Source organism: Anas acuta, chromosome 2 (genome assembly GCF_963932015.1).
Source record: "Anas acuta chromosome 2, bAnaAcu1.1, whole genome shotgun sequence".
Taxonomy (NCBI): domain Eukaryota; kingdom Metazoa; phylum Chordata; class Aves; order Anseriformes; family Anatidae; genus Anas; species Anas acuta.
The window spans coordinates 117,681,348-117,705,565 of record NC_088980.1 but is presented as its reverse complement, the minus strand read 5'-3'; the positions used below and the strand labels follow the sequence as shown (position 1 = coordinate 117,705,565).

Sequence of the window (24,218 nt, the reverse complement as noted above, 5' to 3'; positions counted from 1 at the left end):
TGGTCAGTTTTGTTCAGGTGTTGCAGGGGGAGCTTGCACACTTTGAAACAACAGGCATGTTTGTTAAAGCAGCTACTTTGTTTGTGAGACATTTCCAAGACCAGAATCCAAGGCAGAACAGACCATTTCTGGTGAAAACCTTTGCTATTTTTTGTCACCTTCATGTGCCATAGTCGTACAGGAATGCCAGCTGTACACGAGTTTGCTCACTGAGGAAAATCTGTTCAGGTAGCAGAGTACACTATGTACAGTTGGGATATTGTGTCCTGCTTTTTCTTACCTCTTCCAGACCTGCAAGCTTGGCTATCAGCCCACAGCAATAGGAGGTGCCTAACTGATTGCTAACAACAAACAGTACTTTTGGATCTTTAATCACTGGTAGACCAAGTACAGCATGTGCTGTAAGCTGCACTTTTTATTCACAGGGAGAAACTGTCCAAACAGGGCATATAAGGTATGCACAAAAAGCAACTAGACAAAACCAGGTTGTGCTCACAGAGCTCCAAGCTTTAATCTCACCTCAACATTATTTCAGGGAAGCATCTGACAGTGACAGTTTCGAAAGCTACCAGCTATCAATAGGACCGCTTCAAGAACCCATAACAACCTCAGCTTTACAGCAGACAGTAGGTAAGCTGGTCAGTGATCTAAATAAAGTAGATGAATGAATGCAACCGTCTGTCACATGTGCATTGTGTGCAACAAAGGTAAATTTAAGTTGAGCTAAGGATGTTTTAAGAGCAAGTGTGCAAAGCTGAGCTTCTGAATAGGTATTATGTCCTATCAAGGACTCATTGTTTAGCAGATCCTATATCTAACAATGCCTCATTGTGAAGGCTCCAAAGATCAGTGCATTAAATACCAGTTTTTCAGACCCCTTCACATTTTCAGTGTCTTCCAGTGCTGCAAACACTTGGATATTCTTGCTACATTCGTACCTGTATGGGCATTTATTAGCTGTGTCTGCATTATCCTGTGAGTGGGGGAAATAGCTCAAAACAATGGGTTTAATTCTGCAAGAATTTTATTCTATCCCATTCCACAAAAATCTCCTTTTTGGGATACTGGAAAGCTACTTCACATGTGAGAAAAGAAATCTGGATTTCACAAATGATTCCACCTGGATGGCTGCTTCAGACAGAGACGCTGTGGAAGGCCCTGCGATCAACATGCATTTGGGTGTCCAGGCTCTGTGCATGTGACTGGAGGGAGGATATGGCCTTCCACGCGAGGAAAGATTCCGGTTCATTATTCTCTGTGTAGGAAGTGGATTTATGTGATGCCGTCATGAGCAAGGGAGGCAATCACTACTTCCTTGCTGATGACTGAATCTACGTGTATACGCTGTAATCTGATTACTGAAATGGGGTAGAAGGCTGGTGATGGGATCAGCAATGGAGCAGCACCGTGGTTCAGGAGTGCCAGCCGAGACATCTCCACGCCGCTGCTTTGGAGAAGGTGAGACCAAGCTCTGGATTTGTAAAACCAACGTGATGAATTGCAGCAAATGTTTTATTCCCAATACTTCCAACACGAGGCATTTCTCAGATCTCTGACAGGTAGGAAGAGGGTGTATCAATAGCCCTTCCAGGCTTTATGGTAAATTAAAATACAGATTTGCACTTTTCTTCTGGCACAGCTTTCAGCAAGGGAGCCCTTGGAGGCAGGTTGGAGGAGGAGAAAGGTGGAGTGAAGGGGGAGGAGATCCTTGAAACTAGTCCTTGGGGATTGTGTGGGGATGTTTCCATGGCTCCAGCAGCTCTCTCACCTCTGCACAGGTACAGGGAATCTGATGGGTTTCAGAGAAAAATAAAACCACTGCTGCTTTTCCAGGCAAAGAAAGGTGAAAGAGGACAGCTATAAATGCCCCTTCCCTGCCACTAAAAAATATTAGTTAAACGTTGTGCAGCAAGTTTCCCTGGGTTTGTCTTTCATGCTAGTTATTTTCAGTTTTGCACCCCAGACTTTGTGAACCTCTGCTCCAGCTGTGTGCCACCAGCACCACAAGCGCAGAGCATGCAATCAGCCACCAACACTATAACCAGAAGAAATGCTACAATCCAGTTTTGTCACGGGACAGCCATCAGTTTGCTGGCAGTTTGAGCTAATAGCTCTGCTGGCTTCCCGAGCAGCATGCACTACACTCAGCATTTCCCTCATAGCAAAGGCATCCACTTGAAATCTGTGCATTTTATGCATGCCTGAAGCTCTTCCAAAAAAGCTGAAACCAGTGAATTAATTATCACATTTTTTTTACATGTGCTAGATTTGCCATTTTCAAGAACCTTTAGAGTGTAAAGGGAGTCGGGATGTGTATAAGGACACACACATATAAGGATAAATTTAAGTTCAAAAGGTACGTCTGTAAAACACTGGAAGTCAGTGCAGAATGTGGTCACATCAGCTGTGATATCAGCTGTATCAAAGCACAATTAAGGTTAAGGATGTTTTCTTCATCTGTGTCTTCTAACGTTTTTGTCAGTGTGTTAACTCACTGCGTTACTGTGTTAATACAGTAATTAATTACAGTGTTACAGTGTTAGTACTGTGTTACTGTGTCATTGTGTTAATTTAGAAAGCTCCTCCCTTGTAGAAAATATCCCCATTTTGGAAAATCAGTGTGGGAGAACTATGGCCAATTTCACCCTTTCTCCACTTCCAATAGCCTAACATTAGTGTGAAGAAGGGAAAAAAAAAAAAAAAAAAAGTATGAACATGTCTGTGTTCAAAGGTATCAATCCCCAGTACTCAATTGTTTCAGACCAGATTTTGCTCCCAGGTTAGTACCGGTGAGAGATATGAGATATCGAGCCCAGTGCAATGTAACATTTAAGTTCGGCATCAATTCTGAACTTTGGTTTGAAATGAAATGGCAGTCCTTCAGAGCTGCTCCACGCTGTAAGTCAGCCAAGGTTTTTTCCAGCCTGGGCTGGCTTAGAACAGCTGTGACTGTGATTTAAATTTAGTCAACACAGAAATGCTCTCCACCATGTCTTCCCATGGCAGTCAGTGGCCCTGAATTTCTGGCACCCTCCCTCTTTCCCTCAAAATTGCAGTGTTTTTATCTGATTAGCTCTAAGTGATCTTGATAACTACTCAGATCTAGTTATTTCTTGAGTTCATTGCTTGGAGATCAAACATTACATCACAAGAACTTAATCCTGTTCCAAATGAAGCCAAGGACAAAACTCCCACTGACTTCAGTGTGTGCAGGGTAAGGTCATAAATCGTTGAAACATTGAGTGTCCAATTTTCAAATTAAAACATAATGAGCTTAATAGTCATGGATTTAAAGGCTGATACATTTTGTGTCTTGTACAAGATTCTACAGCTGGGTTGTAAACTCTTTTTAAACTTCAGTGCTTTTGAGGGAGGGTCGTTTTCTAGGAGCTCACATCATTATCTATCCAGGCCAGTACACAAAACACACAATGGAAGTGATACTGCCCTGACTGCAAACAATGTCTTTGGAAAGCTTCAAACAATTTCTTAGTAAACAACTGATCAGGGTAATTACATTTTCTAATCTGAAATGGGGCTGTGACATTGTTTCAGGTAACACATGAATCATTCTAAAGGGTTTTCCTCTGCTAGAGCTGGCTAGCTTATCTGAGCAAGCACTGGTCTGAGGATGGGGACCTAAGCCTGATGAAGTATTGTACTGGCACTGCAGGTAGTGGCTCCGCCACCTGCCTCCAAGACCCCTCCAATCTGCTGCTACTGTTGGGCAGACAACTCGCCAGGTAATTAAAGGAAATTAAGAAATAGTGGAGCTGTGCCTAATGCCTCATGATCCCAACTCATTCTCTCTAGATGAGGCGTCAGATGGGACAGCCTTGCTGCATATCTGGATGATGCTGAGTCCAGGTGAGAGAGCTGTAGCCTCGCTTAGCAGGAGAAGGCAAACATGGCTTTGATGGCTTTGTGCTTGCTAATGAACACAAATTACCTAAAACACAATGAGTGCGTCTCCCACCATCCTTAAGCCAAGTTGCAATGTAATGAAGTGGCTGTCAAATCCTCACCACTACATGGGATTGTGTTAACAAACTAGTCCAACGTTACTACACAAAGCATGATTAAATACTTGCAGAAGAAGCAGCTCTAGCTTTCTGCCTTGTTTGGGTTTGTTTTTAACAGTAGTTACAGTAGAAAAACTGCACTATGACCTGCCCCTGCAGTATTCTTTTATTCTTCAATCTCTTATAGATGCAATCTGTCCACTGCTTAATTTTATTTATCATTGGCTTGGATATCTACCAGCTATGATTGTCATGATTAAATCAGTATTAACTTAATTACAAAGGGCTTTACTTAAGATAAACAATAAAGAAGTGATCCAGAACAGTGAGAACTGCAGTGCTGAGAACGTCTGGCAAACGCCCTTCAAACACTTTAAGCTACCTTTTTTTTCCCTCACATATTTTGTTTTTAATGCAGATGTGTTGTTTTTGTCAAATCCCAGAAATTAGGTCAGTCTGTCACCTCGGAGTCTGATCCTTGAAGCCAGCCTCAGCAATGCCTTTGACCGCGATTTCTCTTTGCTGCCTTAGGCAACTATAATTTTTGCTTCACTCCAAACTTGATGCCACTGATGGTCTGCCATGAGTCAGACACTGAGGGTTTTCCTTATTTCCTCTTTGTGGTGAAATGAACAAAGGGCTTCAGGACTTGGCATGCTTCCCATGTACATCTCCTGCTCTGAGGTATTCCCATTCTGCAGGATGGGCACACAATCAGATATAACTGTGATGATGGGAACAGTTTCATCTCCACTCACCTCTGTTATTTGGCCTTGAAGGAGTTTAGTTATGATTTGGATACTGAATCTGTCCCAGCTGAATTCAAAAGCAGAACTCCCATAGATTTTAATAAGTATACCAGGCCTTTTCTAATTAGTACAGTAACCACATATTCCTGACACAACAACTGATGACCTAGCCTTTTAAGAAGCCTTTAAAAAAATTTCAAACACTTCCACACACTTTTAGAAAGTACTGCATGAGATGCATGTCACATTTAAATAGACAGCAAGGGACATATCAGAATTTCAATCAAAAAGTTAAGAGTTTTCCACAAACTATACAAAATTTGCCTAAGAATTTAGGAGACAAGCTAAGTTTTTCAGAGACCATGGTCTGTGTATTCAGCTGTTTGATTCTCAGTCTGTGGCCAACCACTATCTGTTCTCCAGGGAGAAGCCTAGAAGAAATTCCACTAGGGGAAGTGTAAAAGCCCTGGTTTCACTCAAAATCCTACCTTCCCAAAAGACTACATTAGCATTCTCCTGAATACTATCAACAGAAAAAGAGACATGGCATTCAGTAAGAAATTCAGACCAATGTGTTTATTTTCTGCCACCTGTGCTAAAAAAAACAAACAACTTCTAGACAAATAGTTTCCTAAATTCCCATGTGTATAGGCCCAGAAATTTCTCTTGTTCTCCAAAGCACAAGAAAGAGAGATTCTCACACCCTATCGAGAGCTGGAATAAGGTCCTGTTTCTGGCACATTTCCATGGAATGATATCAGAAAGGTCAGGAGGAACTAATTTGTCCATTATGATGACAATGTCTTATACGTCAACTCTTCTGTCTAGTTCACCTAACTATTAAATACATTCTTCAGAGGATTGAAAATAGTTTGTTTAGGGTTGTGTCCTTCATATTCCCTGTTATTTTCCTCATTTTGCCCAATGAGACAACCACTCACAATATTCTGCTCCTTTTTGACCTGACACAACACAGTATGCCCAGCCCCATCTGTAGAGCATCAGATAAATCCTGTCTGACACTACACACTTGTGTACAGGTTGATTATAAAGCACTGTGATGCTGTGATGCTGTGATGCAGGTCTGTTTGAGAACCAGTTTTATGGGATGTAGGTTAGTTTCTCATCTATGGGCTCCTGTAAAGAGTGAGAAAGCCGAGACCTTTGCTCTGGAGAAAAGGATGATGGATTTGCTGATGTTGCGTAACACTGTACATCCTTTCTGGGTGACAGAAGCTTCATAAACTTCAGCAGAACAAATGCAATGTCCTTCACATGGTACAGAAGAAGCCCCTGAAAGAGTGCAAGCTGGAGAAGGGCTGGGGAGGGTGCAGCTCTGCAGGGCAGGACCTGGGGTGGTGATGTTGAACACGAATCAGCAGTGCGCCCTTGAGGCAATGAAAGCTAACCACATGCCAGGCTGCATTAGCAAGAGAGCAGCCAGCAGTTGGAGAACAGTGGTTATTCCCCTCCAACTGGCATTTTTGAGGCCACATTTGGTGTACTGTGTCATGTCCAGTTTTGAGTTCCCCTGTAAAAGGCATTGGCAAGCTAGGCTTAGACCAATGGAGGGCCACCAGGACTGTGGTGCAGGGCAGTCAAGGATGGGATGGGGAAACTGGGTTTGGCTAGAAAAGGGTTTGGAAGAAAAGGCTGGGGGCTGGGAGGGGGACCTGATGGTAATCTTCAACTACTTGAAAGGGTGCTACAGAGAAGATGGAGCCAGACTTCTCTCAGAGGTGTGCAGCCAAAGGAGAAATGTCAAATGGTCACAAGGTGCTGCCAGGGAAATTCTCAACAAGTATAAGAAGGAAATATAAAGAAAGAAATAAAAACAGAAAACCAAACCAAACCAATCAATCAACCATAAATAAATAAATAAATAGAACAGGTAAGAGTGGTTAAACACATCCAGAAAGTTTTGGAATCTCCATCTGCAGAGAATTTCAAAACTTGAGTAGACAAGGCTATGAACAACCTCATCTGACTTTTAAGTTAGCCCTGCTTTGAGCAGAGAGTCAGACAAGATGACCTCCAGAGGTCCTTTCCAATGTAAATTATTCTGTTATTCTATAAATAAGGTAGAGATTGTAAGGAAAAGGACCTAAATCAGATTCAGGAGTGGCATGAGTCTTTCCTGTGGTGAGAGGACAGGCCTGCAGGCTGTTGCTACTGCTGACCTCTTCGGAGCTGAATGATTGAAAACCACTCTTGGATGCAGCAGAGCGTGTGTTCCTGGCAGAGCCCTTGCACTGAGCCATTCCCAAGTTTCTGTAAGCAGTGGCCTTATCTGGGTGGAGTGCTGTCAGTCAGGTATTTTTTCCTTCATTTTTCCCTCACCCCTTGTCATCACAGTGTGTTAAAACTAGTCTGTTGCAAGGATTCACCAAACATCCACATTCCAAGACCAGGAGTGTGATTTTTGCAATAATTTTGATTTTTTAAAACATTCTCTTTTCTTGGAAAGTCATGTGTACCTTTGATGAAAGCAGTGTTGCACAAGTAAAATGTACCAATTACACACAAATTCATAGTTCCAACCTGAAATAACACCAGTCAGCAAGAGGGGAAAGAAAAAAAAAAAAAAAAAAAAAGAGAGAGAGAGAGAGAGAAAGAAAAAGAAGGACTCAGACTAGAAATATTCTCATCTATTTCTTTTAGCTTAAATTCTACAATTCTATAATAAATAAAAGGCTATATTTATAGATAAATAAAAAGCTAAAAAGCTATATTTTAACTATTCAGATGACTTCAGAAAGTAATAGGTTGGAGTGACAACATTGTTCATGTTGGTTGATTTAAACTGGTGGAATATATGCTCTAATTACTAACAAAAAAGACCATGACTATTAAATTAATTAGACTGTTTAGGATTTTATCTTATAAAGTTTGTCACTCAGTTGTTTAAAGTCCATGAATTTTCACATTTTTAAGAAGTTCCTCATTTTTGTTTTTCCATTATAGAAATGTCATTTTTTGTTAAGAGTCTCACATTTCCCTAAGTTCAGAATTTGACATTGACATGCCACAGTTAGTCATTTTCACTTGTGGGAGAAAAGACAAGACAAGCATTTACACTATAAAATCAACAGCAGCCTCAAATATAGGCTCACGATGGGAAACTCCACAGTCCTGGACCATACTCAGTCTGAACTGCTGCCTATTAGTCCAGATGGAGCTCAAACTCCCTTAAAATATCTTCTGGGGACCATCATATCACATTTGATCTGTCCAGACGGTGGGAAAGGAAGCTCAGGTCAGATCACAGTGCAGGTGTGATTGGGCTTTCCCCTTAGCAAACCACAGCTGAAGCAAGCCCATGGCCAGTGAGAGCATGGGCATAAACCATGTGGATGGTTGACATTCTGAGACTAAGGTAGGGTCATGGAAATGGCCTTAGCTGGCAGTAAAAGAATCTGGTCAAAATTTCAAATGAGAAATGTGTCCTCTGTTAAAATGTTTTCTACTTCATCAATTTTGGCTTCAGCTTTATTTGGGGTTTGGTTCCTCCTTAGCCCTTACACTTTTTCCTTATATTCAAGTGCCTTCTCTCTGAAGTCCACTAAGGTGAGCACATTCAGATCAAAAACAGCCTTGATTTGCAAGGGGGCCAAACTCTAAGCAATTTCTTAGCCTTTAAAACAGGTAACTCAAAAGACATGAGGACATTACATATAATAAGACTCACAATGAAAAGACGGCTAAAGTTAGCTCATATGTCCTCAACTCATCTGTAAGTAGCCTGTGGTGTTGAGCAAGTCACACACATTTTAGTGCATGCTGCTGCATCCCAGCCCTTTTTCAATGCATGGCAAAAACTCCCAGAGATTTCAGTAGGAGTACGTTTCAATTCAAAGTTGGCAAGATTGGAAAAAATACAATAAGGCAAACATATTTTAAAGTCTTTGAGTTAGAACAAAAAGCATCTTAGAGGATCTATATCAAAAGTGAAAACTGAGGCTGAAAGTTAACTCCAGCTTCATGCGTACTTCTAACCTTTACACCAGTATACGGACCAGTTTCTTTAAATACAATAGAAACTCTGCCACTTTGAAGATAAGCCCTCACAGTTTGCTTAAAACAATAATTCTGTACTTTCTTTCCTGTTTCTAGATTTATTTTAAGTATTAGTATAAAATGTCAGAGTCTGATAGCAGCCAGATCAGTTTGTATAAAAATCGACTGCCTGTTTGTAGTATATTACAGGCTATATTTGACACAGGAAAGCACTTAATCATGAATGCTATCAGCACACCACACCCATCTTTGTAAGTGCCTTATAAGCTAGATTTATCACTGTGAACTTGAACTGGATAGAGACAAGTAATAAGGAAAAACGCAAAGCCCTTCTGTGGAGGTAGGGTTAAAAGTGTGTTATCCACGATACACACACTCAGAAGGCGTGCTCGTGCCTGTCAGCTGCACTGAAACATCAGGCTATTTCACTTTGTATTGATGGACTTCTACTGGAGTCATCAGTCCCAGGTAAACAGCGTGCAAATAAAAGAAGAAAAAGTCTGTCTCAAACAGATGATTACACAGTTTCTGCCATTTTAGGTATCTTACACCTTTTGGCTCATTTTATTTGCACAACAGAATAGACAGACCTTCAAGGACTTAAATAAACAACACAATCCTTTGCCAAGTGTCAAGTATCTTTTTATTTCACAAATCTAAACTTTCATCTTTATTTTAAACTTTGTTCTCTACCATACCACTTTTTGGATGTGCACACTCCAACGAGAGAGGGAGCTGAGCTCGGGAGGCTGAAGAGCTTGGAGAGGGGAAGGACTCAGGAGGCCACAGGGGCTGCCTCAGCTGCTCTGCTGCTCCTCTGGCTGCTGTTGGACCCCCGCTCACTTTGTCCTGCTGGCCAGCATGCTTTACACCAGCCAGATTGCTGGGGCCAGAGCGTAGAGTGATGCAGCTGCAGCCCCATGGGGCTGGGGCTGGACCAGAGATATCCTTCTCCCCTTGGCAGGACTTGTCAAGAAATCAAAGTCATTGTGAGAGAAGCAAGTAAAGATGCCACCAAAGATTACAGCATTTGCAAAAGCTAACTGGAGAGTAAGCTGTGATAATTACTTTGAGATATGCTGTGTACATTCACATTTTCTGCACAGGCTCACTATGGAACACATTTGGGCGCATGAAAAGGAGCTCGGTGAGCTATTTATGGTATTTATCCTCAGCAGCCCAGTTAGGAGCCACATTTTCAAATCTGGGGGTATTGCACTGGGGTATTGTCTTGATTAAAAGAGAGGACTTTGGGCTGGGTTTTATTAGTATATTAGTTAAACGTGAACTCAAACATTTTTCCTTGAAGAGTAAAACAAAACGTTTTTAAACTATATATCCTCAGAACTTAAACAATGCTTAGTGAAATAATGCTAAACCCTTGAATGTTTTGCTAGTAACTGCACCTGCAGGAGTGCTACACATTTGTTTCTCCGGTGAATCACATCACACTTTATGCCTCTATGCCTGAATAGGAAAGCTACTGAACAGCACACTAACATCTATTTCAGCAGTACAAGAGAGATGCTAACAGCAAAACTCATACATATTCCTTAGGCAGAACACTGCTTTCTCTCTGATGAGAAAACACCCTGGATTTTCCATCGGCCAGTGTTGTGTCTCTTCTGAAAGATGACTCTCTTCATGCCCCATGGCCTGGTGAAGGCCTTGCTGCAGTGACTCAGCAGGCAGCGTGCCACCCACCGCGCTCAACCACCCACGCTTCCTGGAGTGCCCATGACCCAGGTGGAGTCCCCAGGTGGCCCGACCTTGCCAGCATGGGATGAGGTAATTCAGCTGCAAACTAAATAACCACTGAATCAAATTCCAAGGGATATAGCAGAGGGACATATTTGGGATTTTGATAAATGAAGGTCATTCTCATTTAAGACATGATTCTTACCCCACCACACAGGGCAGACACCCATCCATGCAAAAACTTCTTCATGGACGTTGCAAATAATCAATTTTTATTAAATTTGTGAAGACATCTTGTACCCCTAATGATAAGTGTGAGCACTGAAAACCAGCATGACACTAGGAAGCGTGTCCTAGGAAGTATGTCACTTACCTCATCACTCTAGCCCTAACTTTTGTAGTCACAAAAGTCATTAGTGAGCACACAACTGATTAACATCTTAAAAAAATACAGATATGTTGCTGGCTGAATCTGTCAACAAAGACTGTGGACTGCCAATTCATCCATTAGCAGCAGCCATCCACATTTATTAGATCTAAATACAAAACAAAGTACAGGAAGGAAAAAAATCCATTAATGAGACACCATTGGTATTCAGCGCTGCACATTACATCAGACACTAAATCAGAAAGAAAGAAAATCAGGATAAGGTGGATGTAGAGCTGTCAGCATCCTCACTCAACTCACTCCAGGTCAGTGGCAGTAACAATTAGCTTTGGGAAGAGCTGGGCTAAGATGTGGAAAACCTCATAGCCAAAATACCTAGAAAGCTCAAGCAGAGGTTAAATACAAAGATTTTGAAAGTTTGAGAATTCAATGGTAGGTCTCACCTTTCAGGTTATATCTAAGCTTCCCCAGAGCATTGTTTAGAAAATAATTCAGTAGTGACACATGATACCTGGAGGTACACAAAACAGCAAAATCACAGACAACTAACAGAAAAATAAAGGCAGTACTTATGTAGGACAGCTTAAATTAGCTATTAAACCAGCAGCACATAGATGGCCACCAGATGAAATGGCAAAGGTCTATTTGTTTCATACAGGTAACATTAGAAAGAAGGATTAATCAATGCTAACTTAGGAAATTGCTGAGCCAGCTCAGCTACTACTTACTCTTGGATTCCTAAACCCACCACCCCTGCTGCAAGCTGCTTTTCAGGGTTTTGTGGAAAGATTTATCCTTAAGAGTACATTGTGACCTGCAGTTAATGACACAGAAACAAACAAACAAGAAAAGATTACATCTAATAATCATTCCTAAGGTTACAGGGATTGATTGGTCTTTTTTTTTTTTTTTTTTTTTTCTTTCTTACTTTAAAGTGAGCTTGCATCATCTTTTTATCTAATCTCTTCTGGTGTGGAAAGCCAATATTCAAAATGCTTCTGCTTTCATTACAGAGAAACTGAAAATCAGCTGGAAAGGGACTTTACGATATGGATACGTGGGAAATCAGGAGCCTGAAATGAAGGCCTAAGAAGTTCTTCACCTTCTACCTACTGCTCTTACCTTCTTCCATCTTGCCATGCAATACTTCAAAGAGCAAAAGCCTCACCCATATCCGGAGCTCTTACTCTAAAATTCAGGAGATAAAGTAGCAGTGATGCCCCTAAAAGAGAAACACAGGGCTGTTGAAAGACATCTTCATTGGTGCATGTACCAAACCAGGCTCCAAAACCCACATAAGCCCTGAATCCACATCACTACTTCAACACTGATGCTCTGCACCCTGTTTGGTGCTACAGACCCTGGTGCCTACCCCAGGCTGCAGTGCACCAGCATCAGCTGCTGGGTGTGCCGAGGAATTTGTTCTTCACGTGAGGTTGTCAGGCACTTACAGGAGGACTGCTTGTTCCTGCTGCTCTGGCACACACACTTCTATCCAGCTAACCTTTTAAATCCCTCCCAGGAGCAGAGGCAGCTCACTGAACTGCAGAAGCCTGCAACCACTCCTCTGATGGCACTCACTAACCCATAGCTGCAGGAAGCAAAACAACAGCAGAGGTCCCTCTTTGACGTTACCTTTCTCTCTGGAGATGGTGGCAGCTTCTCTGCAGACCACCCACGTCTGCTCACCCTTCTTATGGAGGCAGCCTGGGTCCCAGGGATCAGAGACACCCGGTGGCACCTCCACAAAGAGCCCACAAGAAGAGTATGTGGTTGGGTGTCTGCACAGGTTCATGGCCAAGTAATTCAGTGCTCAGCAGTCAGTACGGTGTTAGCGATGGCAGAGGCTGCTAAGTCCTTTTGGAGAATGCTGGGGCTGCCCCATTTGCAGAAATCCTTCCCACTCCATTTCTCAGCTTTCACTCCCATATTGTTATTTCTGTTTAGCCACAGAGTCTTCCAGGGACAGGCAAAGTCCAAAGTCCTGATGTTAAAAAACAAACAAACAAACAGAAGAAATGCAAATAGAAGGTGGGGGGGGAGCAAAAGGGGGTGTAAAAAAAAAAAAAAAAAAGAAGAAAATATTTGGAGGAAAACTAGATCTTTCTGCCCTACAACACAGTCAAAACAAACCACACCCAAGTCCCCCTCTACTTTGTAGTTCTCTTTTAAGTAGAGCCATGCCCAGCAGCTGGAAGCTGTCTGGCTGTTTGGACTTCATGCAGGGATGTGCCAGAGATTCCCTCTTACTCCCCTGGGTGGGATGTAAAGAATTCCTCTTTTCATTGCTGGCATTCCTACGGCACTGAGTCACTTTATAACCCAGACAATAATGTCCAAGTCTTGTCCAGACACTCTGGGATAGACACTATGATTTTTTTCTAATGATACAATTATGAGAGTGTCCATTGGCTATGAAGCTTCCTGGCCAAAACCTGCATTAAAAATAGCATAACCCATGATCTCCACCTGCAGATAAGGGACATACTTTGGTGTCCCACCTTTCCAACAATAATTAATCAAGACCGAGGAAGGGCACTCAAATTCACAGCATAGCTGTCAAAGCAAATGAGCTCCTGAAAGACTTGGCAGTGAGCAACACAGTTGGTCAGTTGTTCATTCCTCCCAGTAGCAATCAGCATAAGCACTGAAGTTTGTTGTGTTTATTGTTCTTAATTGTAAGCACACAAAATCCTTTACCAGCAGTTTTAGAAGAACATCTCATCTAGTGTGTTTGTGCTGCAGTGGCAGGGTAGAAATAGATTTTATTTATGTATTTATTTGTTTTTATTGAGGCCATTAGTTGGAAATACAAACATTAGTCAAAACCAAACATGGGTCACAAGCTCCCAAAGTTGTACTTCTACTTTGAAGACATTACTAGATAGCTGAAAACAAATATCACTATTGTTGTTATAGTGTGAGACCCTGATTGAAGCAAATGTAAACAAGACGAGGAGGGGAAAAAAGAAGTGGCTATGAGCTTAAGTTTTGAATTTAGGTTCTGTTTATTAAAAAATAAAAGAGAAATAAAAAAGTGGGATGTTTGTGATTCTGGAGCAAACTACAAAATTAGGGTTTGAATTTTTTACCACTTTCCCTCTGTGAAAAACCAGGCTGAGGTTGTCGAATTTGGTTCACGTTGATGACTGTTGTTCATCTGGGTTATGGGTCTGTATCTAACCTGGGAGAGTGTCAGAGCTCTGTGTATGCCGGAGGCACACAGGGTGTCAGACCTGTTTCGCAGTGTGAAGTCGTCAGCCATGATTGAGTTATGGTTTATTACACTACAAAGATCTCAGCAAACTTCTTTCCATACCTTTGCTCACCCAAAGCTTTCTCCTTTCTCTACAGCCTAATAGAAAAACCCTTTCTCCTCTCAAGATTGATTAAATATGTGCCAGCTTTTCAATAACCTGGGTTTTAGATATTTCAGTCAGCAATTTATAGTTTCCTTTTTACCCCCAAACTCTGATGAAGAAAATTTGGAATTACAGGACAGGAGATCAAATGTAGCTTGCAATCTGTGCTGACTAAGGCTATCTTGCATTCAAAAGTAGATCGAAGGAAAATAAGATAACTAATTTCTCCACAATGTAAATTTTTATTTAAAGTAGTTTACCAGTGTTGTAGCCCGTGAGTGAGTGAGAGCTTCTCTACAGAGCAATGAGTACTCTGATGATCAAGTCAGACTTTGATTAGTACTTAAATTCCTGGTCTTAGGTCTCAGGACTACTTCAAAGTGCCTAAGTCTCTCTGGTTTTACAAACGCACACACACACACACACACACACAGAGAGAGAAATAAATAAATAAAAATAAAATTTAAACAAATAAAAACCACCCCATTCACCAAAGGTCTTGGTTTCATCAGTGCAGAACAGGAATCTTTTAAAACTGCCAGAAAGTTTAGCAGAAAGCAAAGATAAATTTTGTTCCACCTATCCAATCCCTATCCTACCCTGCAAAAATTTCCTGGAGATCCTACCACATTTCTGTGCAGGAGTTTGGATTCTGGGTCACTGGGAATGTATCTGCATATTTCACACACTGATAAGAGCTCTGCTTTCTGCAAGAAAACTAGGTGCAGAGTGTCTATGGGATAAAATTTGGAAGCTATTTTACTATAAAAAGATTTGTTTCTGAGTGCATCAGCACGTGCTAAAAGGATGTGGTGCATGGCATGAGCTGACTTTCACAGCAGGCATCGCTGGTGTCCAGCGTGTTTCTAAGCAAACCATTGGCTTTTAGCCAGGTAAGAGCACATTTAAAACACAAGAAAAATGAAATCACTTACTGGAACTAACCTACGGATTCATTTTCGGTCACTTTTACCAACTCGGCCCAATGTTCAGGCAACAAATGACTCCTTTTCCTGAGCCGGCCGGGATGACGAAGTGGCAGCTGAGGCCAGAGGCAGCCAGATCTGCAGAGCTGGGGGAGCAGGGGGAGCAGGTCGCGAGGGAAGGTGAGGAGCTTGCTGCAGAGTGGGGCTGGTCCTGCTGAAGGAAGAACTGTTTATTTATCTATCCAACCTCCCAATAAAGCACACAAAAGATAAGCCAATTGTTTAAATAATGTTTACTCAGCTAATGCAAAATAATTTTTATATGTACCTTTAGAAAATCCTAAATACATTCTTGCTGTAAAAGATACTACTGCATGCAGCTAAGATAACCCTTTCTTTGTACATCAGTATCACATTTGTTTGATTTTTTATTTTCAGAAAAATAAAATCAAAAGCCAGAGTGCAATCCTATCAGAAATGCAAGAAGGGGTTGTATACAATATATATAACAAACCTGTGTCCTTCACACAAACTTTTCCTGCAATTCTAAGCAGCTCTATGCACCAAACCTGGAGGTGCCATCACTGTTGACAGGTCTAGGACATCTGATTCCACTGGTGACAATTTCAAAAGTCATTATACAAAGCCTCTGTCTCGTCACACTTCACAATGTATAAAATATAAAATAATAATAAAATAAAATAAATAAAGAAAAGAAAAGAAAAGAAAAGAAAAGAAAAGAAAAGAAAAGAAAAGAAAAGAAAAGAAAAGAAAAGAAAAGAAAAGAAAAGAAAAGAAAAGAAAAGAAATAATAAAAGAAAAAAATAAAAAGAAAGATCTTGTTGTTGTTGTTGTTGCTTTTCTTCTTTCTTTCTAGTGAATTTCCTAGTACCATTACACTGAGCATGTATTTGATCTGGTATTATTGTATTTGATCATCTATTAATGATCAAGGGGCTGGAGCTCCTCTCCTAGAAAGGTTGAGAGAGCTGGGGCTGTTAAGCGTAAAGAAGAGAAGGCTCCAGGGAGATATCACTGCAGCTTTTCAATACTTAGAGGGGGGCTTATAAAAAAGATGGAGAGTGACTTTTTGCTCAGATAATGACATGACAAGGGGGAATGGTTTTAAACAAAAACGGGAGATTTAGGTTAGATATAAGGAAAAAATTTTCACTCAGAGTGTGGTGAGGCCCTGGCACAGGCTGCCCAGAGAGCCTGTGGATGCCCCATCCCTGGAGGTGTTCAAGGCCAGGTTGGATGGGGCCCTGGGCAACCTGATCTAGCGGGTGGCATCCCTGCCCATGGCAGTGGGGTTGGAACTAGATGGTCTTTGAGGTCCCTTCTAAACTAAGCCATTCTCTGATTAAGGGAGAGGTTTGTATTGGTAGATTCAGAATTATGCAGCTCAGATACTCAAAATGCTCCACCATAATTACTGCTACTATACTGATAGCATCTGTCCACCAATATTCAAATGTAATAAATAAATACCGGTTTCATTTTTTCTCAGACACAGAGGTAATATGTTACACCAGTGACCCCATTCCATAGGGAAAATGTGATTCATGGCTATAGCCTGCTTGTATTTCCTCCAGTTTCTCCTCTCTGTCTCTGTATGTTCACATTTGATTTTGATGCACCAGCCAACATTGTTGTCATTAAAATTCAGCTAGGCTTTCCCATGAAAGCCCTCTATTAAAAAAAAATAATAATAAAATATTTTTTTTTATTATATGTATGTAAAGATTGTGAAGATGCTGTCCCACTATTTTTATTTATTTATTTATTTATTTCTCTTATTCCTATCTGATAACAGCATACATTCTTGCTGTAAAACTCTCAAGGCAACTCCAGACAAATGTTGAAGAGTGGCTGGCTCAGAAATCGTGTCTCCTTCATGGATTTTGTGAGCTCACAAAATCTGAGTAAATTGTGCCTGAGCTGAGAGCTGGCCAGGCGAGGGTCTAGGTGCTTCACCCACAGCACTGTCATTCTCATGGAAATGCAGAGCAGTGCCTCAGCAAGAGGCTGCAAGAAACCCTAGATTTCTTTGATCAGGCTCTGATGCATTTAGTGCTGACAGCAGCCTTAATGCTGGGCGTTGCTCTAAACACTTTGCAGCACTTTACCAGGATGGTGGTTGCAGTCCTGTCCCCTGAAGGATCTCTTTTAGTCAGGTGACGTGGTGTTTCTGTGGGAGTCAACACCTCCTATATGCACTCATCCCCTGATAGCCAAAACAGTTATACCTGTTATATACTTCTAACCACAGCAATTTCTGCAGGCTATCGTTGCAGCCTTTATGTGACTCGGTGCTGGCTTCAGGTTGCTCTATAGACAATACCATAGGAGCATCAGTGGACATTGCACTGAGGACATGTTGCACTAGAGTCCTCCTCTGTTGGTAATGAAGATCACAGTCTCACAGAATCATAGAATGGTTTGGGTTGGAAGGGGACTTAAAGATCTGGCCACTATATTCAAAACAACAGAGAAAAACTGATAAATCATGTTTTGAAATGGAAATCCAATTTTTGCAATCACTGGAATATTTCTCCAGTCCCCAACTTCTCCTTTCTAGAGATGAGTTTTTTGTGAAGCTCCTCCATGTAAGCACTTTAAAGACAGCTCTACCTGTATTTTGCTTTGTAGCTCTGTCATGCTTGCTTCTCCCCCCTTTCTTGCGCATGTGTGTGTGCTTTTGTTACTTGTATTGTATAAGGTGCCTTGGGATATTCGCATCCTGTGCATTGTGTGGCATTGTGTTGAATAGGAGGTACAGAAATTAAAAGCAGGTCTCCTCCTACCCACATATGCCTTTTCTTTGCAGGTTTTCCTGGAAGTTTTGTGCGGGGAGGGAAGGGAAGAGGTAAAATATGACTTGGCTGAGACTGCCGGATGCTGAATCAGCTGCGATTGCCTCACGTTTTCCTTTCTTTTAAAATAAGGGGCACAGTTTTCAAAAATGCCCATCTGATTTCTCTGCAGGTTCTGCCGAGTCCATCATCTCTCAGTAAGTCACTTTTTAAAAACTGTGCATATGCTTCTCAGTCACATGGGCACCCTCTGGAAACAGCTTTATAATCCCTTGCTTGTAGGTCTGGAGACTACGTGCTCTGGGGTTGCAATAACCTGGTGCAGCCACTGCAGGCTGGCACAATGCTGGTGTTCACCTTCTAAATAGTTCCTTCAAAAGAGGAGAAGATAGTCACGCTCATTAACTCAATAAAAAACCCCAAACCCACCGAATCCCCAAAACACACAACCTCTTTGAACATAGTTGTACCCCTCTGCAAGGAGCTGATGCCTCCAGTGCTGACTCCCTGCTACTCATGCCTACACACACAGTGTGCCCTAACGAGGGTGGTAGTGACAGCTGCTTGTCATCACTGAATAGAGAGCACTGCAGGAACAGCAAATGTGCACAGCATCAGAATCCTATGGGGACCCAAAACAAGCCCTTTTGGCAAGATTTAGACATCCTGGGGATTGGGATAGTTGGAAAATGCTGTGAGAAGTGAATATTTAAATGAGAAGAGAAGAGAAGAGAAGAGAAGAGAAGAGAAGAGAAGAGAAAAGAGAAGAGAAGAGAAGAGAAGAGAAGAGAAGAGAAGAGAAGAGAAGAGAAGAGAAGAGAAGAGAAGAGAAGAGAAGAGAAGAGAAGAGAAGAGAAGAGAAGAGAAGAGAAGAGAAGAGAAGAGAAGAGAAGAGAAGAGAAGAGAAGAGAAGAGAAGAGAAGAGAAGAGAAGAGAAGAGAAGAGAAGAGAAGAGAAGAGAAGAGAAGAGAAGAGAAGAGAAGAGAAGAGAAGAAACAGTTTAACTTCTTGTTGATTATGAGTGGAACAGCTTATATTTGGGTCAATTCTTGTTTTGTTCAAATTCTGTCTTATAGTAAAGGTACTGCTGATTTAGAGACAGAAATCAGACATTGGTAAAAAGTTAACAGCAGCTCTCTGGAAGGATGCAGTCTGCTTTTAGCAGGTGCCAGTTAGCATTTTCTTTCCAAAGCATCCCTATCTTTAAAAGAAAGGAGGAGTCTGCTTTTTAGTCAAGGAAACTGCAGTCTTGTAGCGTCCATCCACATGGTGTTCACCCTTTGACTGCTTCCCCATCATGCAGTAACTCACTCAGATAAAGGTTCATGCAGTCTTGCTCGCTTGCTGAGGTAGCTATTGTGATCCCCTGTTGAAACCCCAGCAGAAGAGCAGAGACAAGTGATGTGCCCGTGAGGACTCCGCACCCTGAGGTATATAAGGAGAACAAGTGCCTGACAAGCAAGGTGAGAACAGCAATTGCCAGTTGGTATCTTCCTTCTTTTTAATCAGGGAGATGACAGGACAAGGGGGAATGGTTTTAAACTTAAAGAGGGTACATTTAGAATAAAGGAGGAAATTCTTTACTACAAGGGTGGCACTGGCACAGGCTGCCCAGAGAAGCTGTGGATGCCCCATCCCTGGAGGTGTTCAAGGCCAGGTTGGATGGGGCCCTGGGCAACCTGATCTAGTGGGTGGCATCCCTGCCCATGGCAGTGGGGTTGGAACTAGATGGCCTTTGAGGTCCCTTCCAACCTGAGCCATTCTGTGATTCTGTGATTCTTTCTGCTTTGCAGAGATGTATATGAGATGTATATGTACATGTATATCCATCTCACACGTATCCATCTCATATGTATCTATCTCATACAACCAGCATTCGAGGCTTCAGTATCTGGATTTATAGGCTCTCCTAAAGGTTATTAATTCTTCCTACACTGTTCCCAGTAAGTTGGAGTACCTTATGATATAACTTCCTCATTAACATCAAGAGCTGTGATTATACAGTTGTGTTACCAAGGGCTTCAAAGCCACGAAGCCTAAATATAATCTTACAGTACCTTGTTACAATACAAAGCACATCCTCTAATACATTTTTTTTTGTTTGCATAAAATGCAGCACAATAATGGTTCGCGTGACCTTTGCCCCCCTGTATAGCTCACTGGAACATTGTTTGAAGAGCACACAGTCTGCGTTTTGCAGGGCACAGGTGCTCGGTTGCACCCTGGCCGCCGCGGCTCAGCCCCACGGCGCAGCGCACCGCTTCTCCCCCCCAGCAGCTGCACTCAGGGGACTGCTTTTGTGGTCCACCAGGAATTTCCTGTGATAGAATATCAGAAACCTACTGGTGACTGGTAGGAGGTGACTTCACAGGGCAAAAGTTCTCCCTCCACAATAAACATTCTCCGTGTCGCTGTGTGGATTTCCTACACGGGCCTGACAGCAGTGAGCTGCTTGTCATCGTGACAGAGAGAGGCTCGGGGAAGGGATCGTGGCTGCTTGCAAGGTTTTATCTCCAGAGAGGTGAAGCTGAGCCTTCACTCTCATTTTTGCAGTACCTCCTGGAGAAGAGAAAGAAATAATAATTGAAAATCTACTGAAAAGACTATATAAAATATAGATATCTACAATCAAATGCAGAGCATATACTCCACATCCCATACCCTGGCACTGTGATATACATACTACCATATATGTCCTATCTACATACTATACAATTATATATACTATAGATAGTCAAAGAAGCAACACAACAATTAATTATTATTAATTAACAATTAATCTCTATACACAGTTTTCCTTGAGAAACAAACAAACAAAAACAACACACAGGGATGTTTGGCTACCAGACCGTGCTGTGAGCTGTCACCTGGTAGCTGGCAGCCTGAAGCTGTCACAACTCTCTTGGCCAAAACCAGTCAGAGGACCGAACGACGGCACCCAATTCATCTGGCTGGCTGAAGTAACGTGCGACTTGGTCAGGCTGCAGTGAAGTTTACTGACTGAAATAGCTTTGGGGAAACAATACATTAATTTCCTGTGGAAAATACATCTATTAAAATTGGACAGTCGCCTTAGTTGAGTCCAACATGGTAAAACAGCACACTGTAGGGCTTGAAAGAGAACACAGCTCTGTGTTGGCTTCAAAGTCAGAAAATAGTGAAAAGCACTATCATCCTCAAAATCAGGGCCATGGCAAAGACTTTCTTAGTACAGGCAGTGATAGAGAGCAAAGATTTCCAGAAAATATCTTTAAGCTGTCTCTCCTGCTCTGCAGCATACTTCAACACTTGCACACATGGTCTCCAGCTTCACTATGGATTTTCCAAGCCAGTTTTGTGTCCACTGAACAGGATTTTACACAAAGCCAGTTTTGTGTCCACTGAACAGGATTTTACACAAGGCAATGTGTGTTGATTTTGCTTCTGAAATCTCATCATCAACTAATGGCCGTGACCCTGGTCAGCCCTTTCACTGGGGCTGGACAGAACAAGGCACTTACCTGTCTCACATCCCGTCTTGCTCTGCAGCACTGCATCAGGAAGAGGGTGAGGAAAGGTGGTGAGAAATCTGTAGGAATGCCCAGCGACACTGGAGATGTTGATGTCACACTCTGTGTTTGCTGCTCCTGTAGCACTTCTACATTCAATAGTATTTATTTGCAGCATCACACAAAACACTGACTGGTCTCATCAGAGCAATCTGTGCTTGTATTTGTGGGTGTGAGGACAGGGAGTCAGCACTTCAGCTCCAGTAAATGTAGCCATGCAGTGGAAAAAAGCCCTGCTGTTAAGAGTTATTTCTCTTTATATTCTCAAATAAACTTTTCTTTTCCCCCAGCCATGTACACCCTTCCAAATAGCATGATTTCTACCAGAGCACTGAACATTCCCCCCAGAGAGCTCAATTCAAAGAAATAATATCCGCCTCATGCCACAGTCTGTTAATGATGGATTAAGAGAAGAGATCCCATTATTCGGCTTCAATATACTAACCAAACTTTTAGCGGCAAATAGATGTTCATGCTGAGGGAAGACTAAATCCATCTGTCAAGTGCTTTTTTCTTTTTGTGATCAAGGCTGATACTTTTAGTCTCAGTGACTGAACTTCAAATCAGTCACTATGTACTCAGGAGGAAGGAACCAGTTTGGTTAGCTTTTTTTCTATTTCACAGCAAGCAGAACACTGTATTCCATTTCTGTGGACCGTGACATCCCATGGCATATTAAAAGCCTTATTCAAACTGCAAGACAGCCATATTTTACACTCAGCAGGAGACGGTAGCAAGAAGTATGAGGCCAGGGTTATTCTGACTCTGGACAGCTTGTCAACCTGGGTGCTAGGAACAAAGCTTAGGACATTCTCTGCTTGCTCATATGATCCTGAAATAAATAAGTAGAAGATTGTCTCAGCAGGGATTTTCTTTATGTTACAAGAGTCTCTGCATAGATGCAGGGTTGAATTCAGAATGACTGAATCTGCTCTTGTGCTTTTGTTCTAAGTCCCCATCCGTTGTGCAGTATTGCAAAATCCGTGGAAGTGCTGAGGTTACCTTTGAAATAAACATAATCTTATTTTCTTAAACAGAGCAATTAAACAGTAAGATCTCAGTTAAGTTCAAGGACCAGGCTTCCTGATACCTGGGAACTCCTCTTTTAATTTGGGCCACATCTCACTTGGTGATTCATAGTGCTACCTAAAAAAAAACTATATAAAATTCATTTGGTCATGGAAAAGCTTGGGAATTCCTTTATTACTCTGTTCAGATTTTATTCTGATTGATCTTTTTAAAGAGATGATGATTTCTTTGATAGAAACTAGAAGAATCTCTTCCAAAACAATAAATTGCATTCATTGTACTCAAACACAAAAATCTCCTGCATCACTCACCATGTAAGAGCATAGTACCTTATATTTCTAATGCCTACCCATTTCCACTGTGCTGAAGATAGGGCTTATGTATTTCCACATGTCAAGAGCTCTTTCTCTTCTTTCACAGTCATTTAAGATAAACAGAAATTGAAAAAATCTCTACAAGTCTCTCCTTGCACTTTGACTTTAAGCTTTTAAGGCTGGATTTAAGCAGGGCAGAATCTGCTCTGAACATGCTGAACAGCATCAGTTTCTAGGTACTATTGCTCATGTGTATGTCATGTAAATTAGAGCTATAATCTGTAAGAAATAGAATCATCCAAGCTTGGTTATGCATTTGAGATTCACACTTAAGATTCATACACGGTAAAGGGATTTCCTGGGCAACTTGGTTCACCTTATTCCAGAATGCTCCAGGATGTTTTTTTGTGTCCTAAAGCTCATTGCAATTGGTAGAGCACAAGCAATCAACAAACTTTGCAGTGATGTTAGCCTTTAAACATGACAAAAAAAAAAAAAAAGGAGTCTGTTATTTATGCCATGCAGAAGATGAATCCCATAGATGCTGATTCCCTGCTTGTACTAGCAAAATTCAGTCACAAACCTTCCACTGAAGTTCCAAGATAAACTTAAGGACAAAGCTTTTATGCAGTGAATGTGTAGAAAAGAGGTCTTGTGTTGGAGCTGGGCTCATCACTCCCTGGATATGTTATTGGAGAAAATAAAGCAAAAATGAATAGAATAAACTGTATTTTTTCTCTTGATTGGTGCTCCTACTATGCTCTGTCTGCATATGGAGGAATACCAAAACCAAATAAAATGGCTCCTGCTTTGGAACATTTTTAAAATTAGCAAACTTAATCTGGTTTTGCCGTGTGTGGAACTTCTCTTTAGTGAGAGGGCTCTGGAACATCACAGGTGCCTCATCCTGTGGGAGAGCATGGGGAAGACAACTGTGACTGTTGTCAGATCTTAGCAGCCCATGTTGTCTCATTTCTGCATGGCTCTAACTGGAAGAGCTGCAGCCCTTAGTGTGCCTTAAGGAAGAAAATGGAAAGCATGGACTTGGCATTGTAGTTCCCCTCTGACAAGATATCTGACCATAGTGGAATTTGGGAAAGCAACAGAGCTTGTGGAAATATCAGGTTGCCAAAACCCAGAAGACAAAATCTTGTCCTCAGCAGAGCTAAGAACACAACAGTCCTCCAACACACTTATATTGCAGTACTATGATAAAAAATATCCTGAGTTTGGGGAAAATCTCAAGATATAATTTCACTATCCATTCAGATCTTTGCTGAACACCATATGAAAATGAAATAGATGATACTTTAATGATGGTAAAGGCAAAATACATAGCTTTCTGTCCT

At 41.6% G+C, this 24,218-nt stretch overlaps 3 long non-coding RNA genes across 4 annotated transcripts; 1 reads left to right on the top strand and 2 right to left on the bottom strand.

Moving 5' to 3' along the window:
- Positions 1 to 851: 851 nt before the first annotated feature.
- Positions 852 to 13,915, top strand: LOC137851088 (uncharacterized). The gene is made up of 2 exons (XR_011092992.1): positions 852 to 1,458; positions 10,346 to 13,915. It is a non-coding gene; the product is annotated as an uncharacterized lncRNA (long non-coding RNA).
- LOC137851087 (uncharacterized) lies at positions 9,409 to 12,707 on the bottom strand. 2 transcript variants are annotated; one of them, XR_011092991.1, is made up of 4 exons: positions 12,564 to 12,707; positions 11,803 to 12,096; positions 11,603 to 11,688; positions 9,409 to 11,385 (listed from the first exon to the last, which is right to left on the bottom strand). It is a non-coding gene; the product is annotated as an uncharacterized lncRNA (long non-coding RNA). The 2 variants fall into 2 exon arrangements; XR_011092990.1 differs by lacking the exon at positions 9,409 to 11,385 and having other exon boundaries at positions 11,554 to 11,688.
- Positions 12,723 to 21,347, bottom strand: LOC137851089 (uncharacterized). The gene is made up of 3 exons (XR_011092993.1): positions 20,322 to 21,347; positions 15,182 to 15,373; positions 12,723 to 12,858 (listed from the first exon to the last, which is right to left on the bottom strand). It is a non-coding gene; the product is annotated as an uncharacterized lncRNA (long non-coding RNA).
- Positions 21,348 to 24,218: the final 2,871 nt, after the last annotated feature.